This window comes from Euphorbia lathyris, chromosome 6 (genome assembly GCF_963576675.1).
Source record: "Euphorbia lathyris chromosome 6, ddEupLath1.1, whole genome shotgun sequence".
Lineage (NCBI taxonomy): Eukaryota > Viridiplantae > Streptophyta > Magnoliopsida > Malpighiales > Euphorbiaceae > Euphorbia > Euphorbia lathyris.
Window position 1 is genome coordinate 82,550,610 of NC_088915.1, and position 7,226 is coordinate 82,557,835.

Sequence of the window (7,226 nt, forward strand, 5' to 3'; positions counted from 1 at the left end):
CTAGCATAATGGCAGTCAATCTCAATATGCTTAGTAGTTTCATGATCAACTGGATTTTTGGCAATGGCTATTGCAGCTGCACTATCACAAGAAACAGCAATAGGTAATGGGAGTGAAATGTTGAAGTCAGAGAGAAGATAAGAAATCCACTTCAATTCACAACAGGTGGTAGCAAGACTTCTATATTCTGCTTCAGCTGATGACTTGCTAACCACAGATTGTTTCTTTGACTTCCATGAAACCAATGAAGATCCCAAAAAGACACAATAGCCAGTTATTGACCTTCTAGTAGTTTTGCAGCCACCCTAGTCCGAATCACAGAAAGCTGTGATATGCATATCACTGTCTTGAGGATAGAACAAACCAAGGTGCAATGTGCCCTTGAGATACTTCAAAATGTGAATTGCTGCCTGATAATGATGAATGCAAGGCTCTTGCATGAATTAACTCAATTGCTGTGTGCAGTAAGCTATATCAGGTCTGGAGAAACCAAGATATAGTAATCTGCCAATGATCCTTCTGTAGGAACCTAGATCTGTTAACTTCTCTCCCTTATCTGTAAGTACAATGCCTGAGGGTAATGGACTAGGTGCAGGATTAGTATCCTTTAAACCAACATCTGTTAGCATATCTGAAATGTACTTTACTTGAGAGAGTAGTATGCCTCCTGCTGTCTTGGCAATTTCAATGCCTAAAAAGTACTTCACAAGACCAATGTCTTTGATAGTGAAGAGTTGATGTAAATGATCTTTCACCTTGAGGATACTAGACTCACTTGAACTGGTGATTAAAATATCATCCACATAGATGATGACAGCAGTAAACACAGCATCAGTTGTGGAAATAAACAAACAATGGTCAAAAGAAGATCTTTGGAAGCCAAACTGGATGAGTTTGGAGGACAACTCTTTGTGCCATTGTCTCCCTGCTTGCTTTAATCCATATAAGGATTTCCGCAGCTTGCAAACCTGGCCTTGTTCTGCCTTGGTATAGCCTTGTGGAGGGAATAGATAGATGTCCTCTTCAACAAAGCCATGCAAGTAGGCATTGTTGACATCAATCTGGTGTACTTGCCAGTTCTGCATTGTTGAAATTGCAGAAATCTGCGGAATTCTATGAAGAACAGAGTCAAAAATCGATTATCTGACTTGGCTCTGATACCATGTGAAAGCAAGTTATGAAGAAATGATCAACAATATTATTGAAATCTCTTGAATGAGATGAAGAGTACATTGTTGTTTATATACAGAAATTGAAGAACATTAGGCGCCAAATTAGTTACAATGGTAACTGAATGTGTAACAGATAAAGGACATGTGTGTGGCTCTTGTGGATCTTGAATCAACTGACTGAAGGTAGAGATCAGGTGTATTCAGCTCCAGAGTGCTCGCATACTCGTGCGTGATACAGCAGTGGCGCTCGTGCGTGCGTCCGTGCGCATTGCTCATGTGTCTCGCGCGTGCGTCCGTGCCACATGTGCAATGTGTGCATATATCCATCAATATAAAATATATGATTGGGTCTTAACCGAACACACCATTAAAAATACTCTTATAATATTTAAAAGACCATGAATGCAACTAAGTTGTTAGAAATGGGGACGATCCTATTCATATTTTAACCATTTATAAACAAGAACTTATTGGTAAAAAATGAAAATCATAAGAGATGTATGTGGATTGATATATATCCTGTTCATATTTTAATCAGGTTATCCATTTAAGCCTATAAATAGAGGTTTAAGTTCCCTTTCAAAATACATCGAAGACATCTATAATTTAATAGTATTTAGTTCGTAAATTTATCGCATTTCCTCCCAAAATTGTTTGATGTAGGAATTGTGTGAGCAGTAATACAAAATCACAGTTTGATTTCTTCAATTACAAAATATACTAGCAATTCTCACTACAAGAACAAGTAACCCATTCATTGTTAGAAAACTTTATAACACTTGCACAATCCTAGGATAAAAGTACCAAAAATTTAATTCAATACCCTTAAACATGAAAACACATTATATGTGAATCTTAGAAACAGGAACTCGAGCATCTATTGGTCATCTGAAAACTCCATGAGACCTTTATATAGAGTTTTAATTTTTTTTAATAAAGAGCAACGTAAAAAAAATGCTTGTGATTTTTCTTATTTTGCAAACATAGGTCCGTGGTTTAAAAGTTTGCAAATAGAGGTATTTAGTATGTTTTTTTTTTACAAAATAAAGTATTTAAAATTATACTGTCAAGTTATGATGATAATCATAAACATTTTTATTCTTTTTTAAATTACATTTACATGTTGACAAAACACAAACACCAAAATCAAATTGCATAATGAACTTAAATATCAATTTAGTTCATAAACTATCAAATTAGTAAAATACGTAAAATTTTCACCATATGATTTATGGTTTCGATTTAGGAAGCTGTATTTTGGGGCTGGGGTCGTGTTTTGTCGATATGAAAGAATAAAATTTTCAAGATAAAAACGTCAGAACTTACTTAGCATTGTAATTTGAAATAAATTATTTTGTAAATTAAACCATACCACAAACATTATTTTGTTTCTTTAAAATAAAGATACCTAAAATATTTTAATTGAACATAGGTAGGTATTATATCTGAATCTTAATACATGAAAAAATGAGAGACGATAGATCTTAGGCTGCTTTTTCTCTTTTCAAATAATACAGATCGAAATCGAACAATAAGGTTTTGATCTTAAACCTATAAAGAATTTTTTCTCAAACCTTGCTTGAAGGAGTCAATCCCAATGGAATAGTAACTCAAGCTCTAATGGATGCTAACATTGATTGATTTCATAAAAGTTGTCTTTCCATACAAATGAGGAGGTTTATATACCTCACTCAATTCAAGAACAAAAAACCTAGATATCCAACTAGGGTTACAACTCAAAAAAAAAAAAAAAAATAGGGGTAAATAAGGAAAATAAAGGATAAGTGGTATTTAAGTTATTAATTCTAAGTGGCAAGACAGTAAATACATGAGCGGAAAAATAGTAAAATCGGAAAAAGGATAGCAAAACTGACGCATTGTCTCAAAGTTCGGATTGCAGGAAATCACTCCACACGCCGAGTGAGACAACCCACACGACATGTGAGTCACTCCACACGCCAAGTAGGAATGGCACACGGCGTGTGGCTGGTACTCTGCCTGTCGATGCATAAATTTTGTTCCTGCTCCACTCCAGCAGCAACCTCACTCGGCATGTGGGTTGACTAACACGCCTTGTGAGGTTTTTTTCCTTTGATCCATTTTCGCTCCAACTTCGGGTCTTGTGTCGAAAATGTCCGTATCATTCTCCCATTGTTCAAAAAAGTTGGACTCCGACTTGCCTTTGTTGGTTGCAAGAGGACCATTCGGCTTCCATAGGCTTAAATCCCGCATATTGAAAGAGGTTGATATCTTTTCGATCCAATTGGGGAGAGCTATATGATATGCATTGGCGTTCACCTTCTTAGTCACCTTGTATAGGCCGTACTTCCTTGGCTTGAGCTTACTACTCAGTTCATTTGCAAGCCTCTCTTTGCTTAAATGTACAATGACTTTATCCCCGACTTCAAATTGGAGATCTCTCTGAAGTTCATCCACCCAAGCCTTTACCTTGCTATTGCTATTCTATTCCCCGATGCTTTGCTTCACATCTTGGTGCATTTGGTGATAGTCATTGGTTAGTTGTTGGGCTTCTATATACGCTCTCATTCTCCCTTCGGGGTGTCCCCAAGGTCAAGCGGGTGGTTCAGAGTCTTAGTGTACACAACCTCAAAAGGTGTCTTCCCCGTGGTTGAACTTACGGCGACATTGTATGCAAACTCAGCTTGTGCTAATATATAATCCCACATCTTCGACTTGTCTCAATATTTACTCCTCAATAGATTACCCAAGGTTCGGTTGACCACCTTCATTTGCCCATCCGTTTGGGGGTGTGCGGTAGTGCTATACTTCAAAGTGGTCCTAAGAATAGTTCATAAGGTACGCCAAAAATCACTAACGAACTTGGTGTCCCTATCTAACACTATACTTTTAGGAACTCCATGCAACCAAACTACCTCTCGAAAGAACAACTTTGCAATTATCGTGGCATCATTTGTCTTACGACACAGGATGAAGTGTGCCATTTTACAAAATTGATTGACAACCACAAAGGTTAAATCCATACCTCGTTGAGTTCTTAGTAGTCCTAACACAAAGTCCATGGAGAGGACCTCCCGTATTGATTCCAGCATCGACAATGACATAAACAAACCGGCATTGGTGGCATGCCCTTTAGACGTTTGGCAAACCCCACATCGGGTCTCATATTGAAGATTTCTGCATCATCAAATGGATGCTTGTGTTCAAAGTACGTTAAGAGGTGTTTTGGAAAATAAACCACAATTGCCGCTCGTTGAGTAAATCCATTAATCACGTCACATTAAGTAAATTCAAGAGATATAATAATATTTTCGAAGCTCAAGGGTCTAATTGAATTTTCATTTATCAATTTCAGAAAGTTATTGATATATTCAAATTTTAAATTCAGACATTAACTAAAATATTTTAATTGATCACCCCTAAGCATTGGATTACCCTATATCTGAATCTTGGGTCCAACAATAGCTACAAACAATTAATACAATTAAAAACAAGCCATGGTCTATTCCAATATTGATTGAATTTTATATGTACAATTTTAGATTATAATATTTCACACATGATCAACATGAAATATTTGATTGGTAAAACTTATTTCTTATCCTTCAATTCTTTAATGCTGGATGGTGGAAAATTGCATAATGCATATATCTTGTCTCCATCACTAATTAATTTATGAAAAATGACATTTTACCAGAAAGTTAGAAGGATAAATAATTTATTAATCCCTACATTTTACATAATACTTAAAAAACATATTGTAAGGTCTTTATTCTTTGTAAATATTAACTATTTGGTCATTTTGCCTATTTTTTATACTTTTAACCTTTATATTTGGTATAAACAGACATACAGAAAATAACAGAGTAATATGGTCATTTTGTATTATACTATGACAGTCCTGAAAGCTAAGATATTTTTGGTTAAAAATAAAAAAAAATTAGACAAAATGACCAAAGAGTTAATATTAACAAAAAATAGGAACCTTATAATGTGTTTTTTAAAATGTGAGGACTAAACATTATGTTATGATAAAAAGGTGGAAACTAATAAATTATTTATCCATAAACCTATGTCAGAAATGAAATGTCCATCCTCCAAAATTTTATTTTTGAATATTAAACTCATCCAATTTTGTATTTGATTTAGCAAGATAGTTCCTTTAATAAGATTCTATTAATAATAATCATTGAAATGGATGGATGATACGTTAAATAAAATTTCCACATGGATTTATTAAAGAAAGTGACAACCTGGTTAAATCGGCCCTAGAAGGGCTAAAGAGGGGAATGGGTACGAGTCAATATTTTTGACATAAACGAGCTGGATTCGGTTTGATGATTATATGGAAATTTTGTTTAACATGTCGTCCATATGTCCATTCTTGTGACTCTGTTGGAATTCGATCAAAAGAACTATAGAAGAAATCAAATTCAAAGTTCGATGAGTTTGACTTTCTGAAATAAAGTTTCGTGGCATTGATGTTCCATTTATGATAATTAGAGAATCATGGATAACTAACATGTTGGAAGTGGAGTTAATCACACCCGTGATCCTCTAAGCAGGGCCGGCTCCGGACTGTTTGAGGCCCTAGACGAGATACGAAATATAGGCCTTTTATACAAAAGTAAAATTATATATATATATATATATATATATGCAATATCCTCTCTTTTGACATAAAAATACTTTAGAATTGAAAAAAGATGAAAAAATATATATATTCATGTAATATAAAATTTAATATTTATCGAAAAATTATTCTAGCCTTTTGAGATGCAAAATTACTAATTAAAATTTTAAATTCAATGTCCTTTCATGTCTCTTTTTCAATAGATAATAAAGTTAAACCATGTGCTTTAATAGTATATATAGCTGTTTTTTTTTATGTCATTTAAAGTTAAAAAAAAAGAGACGTTGCAAGATTTTGAAAAACGGTAAAATACGGATTTGACAGACAAATATATAAAATATAGACTCAATAGACCGGTGTATATATAAAATTTGGATATTTGATTGATAGATATATATTGGATTTGGATAGAAGAATAAATAAATTCCATGATGGTCCTAACATATTAAACTAAAGATACATATGAGGCCCTACTTTTTTTGGGGCCCTAGGCGGTGGCCTTGGCTGCCTTAAAGGCAAGCCGGCCATGCCTCTAAGTATAAGGAATGAAACACTAACGCAATAGAACTTAAATTTTTAACATCAAAATTATCAAACTCTGTACTTTTCTTTTCTCATATAGTCATTTTGACAATAACAATCATTGAAAAGAACATGGGGCTGACATGTAAGTCAATTTTTTTTCATATGGATTATTTTTTTTTAATTTAATTTCGACTTGCTAGGTTTTATTGATGTGAGAAATCGAAAGAGAGTGGAGGGATAAAATTGAATGAGCTGAGTTTGGTGACATATATTTTTTTTTTATTTATGTATAAAAATTTGACTTGTGTGTTGTCTATGTGTCTTTTTAGCGATTGTTATTGGTAAAATCAGAATAAAATGACTAGAGATGAAATTAAACAACATAAAGTTTGATGCTTTTGACATTTAAGATTTTAAATTTTATGCGTTTATACTTGAAGGACCATAAGGGTTAATACACGAAAAATGAAAGATCGGAAATCTCATGACTTTTTCGCTTTTTAAATGGATGCTTGTGTTCAAAATAAGTAAAGAGGCATTCTGAAAAATAAACCACATGCCGCTCACTTGAGTAGATCAATTAATTATGTCACATTAAGTAAATTTAAAGAGAACAATAATATTTCCAACGTTCAAGGGGCTAATTGATTTTTTTATGTCAATTTCAGAAAGTTATTGATATATTAAATTTTTAAATTCAGCCATTAACTTTTTTTTTTTTTAATTGATCACTTCTAAGTAGGGCTGCACAAAACTAACCGAAAAACCGATTTCCGAAACCGAAACCAAACCGAAAAATAGGTTAACCGTAACCGATGGACTAGTTTATGGTTTTTATTTTAAAAACCGATGGTTAACCGAAACCGAAAAATAAACCGATTATGTATTAATAAACATAAAACTAGTATAAATATATG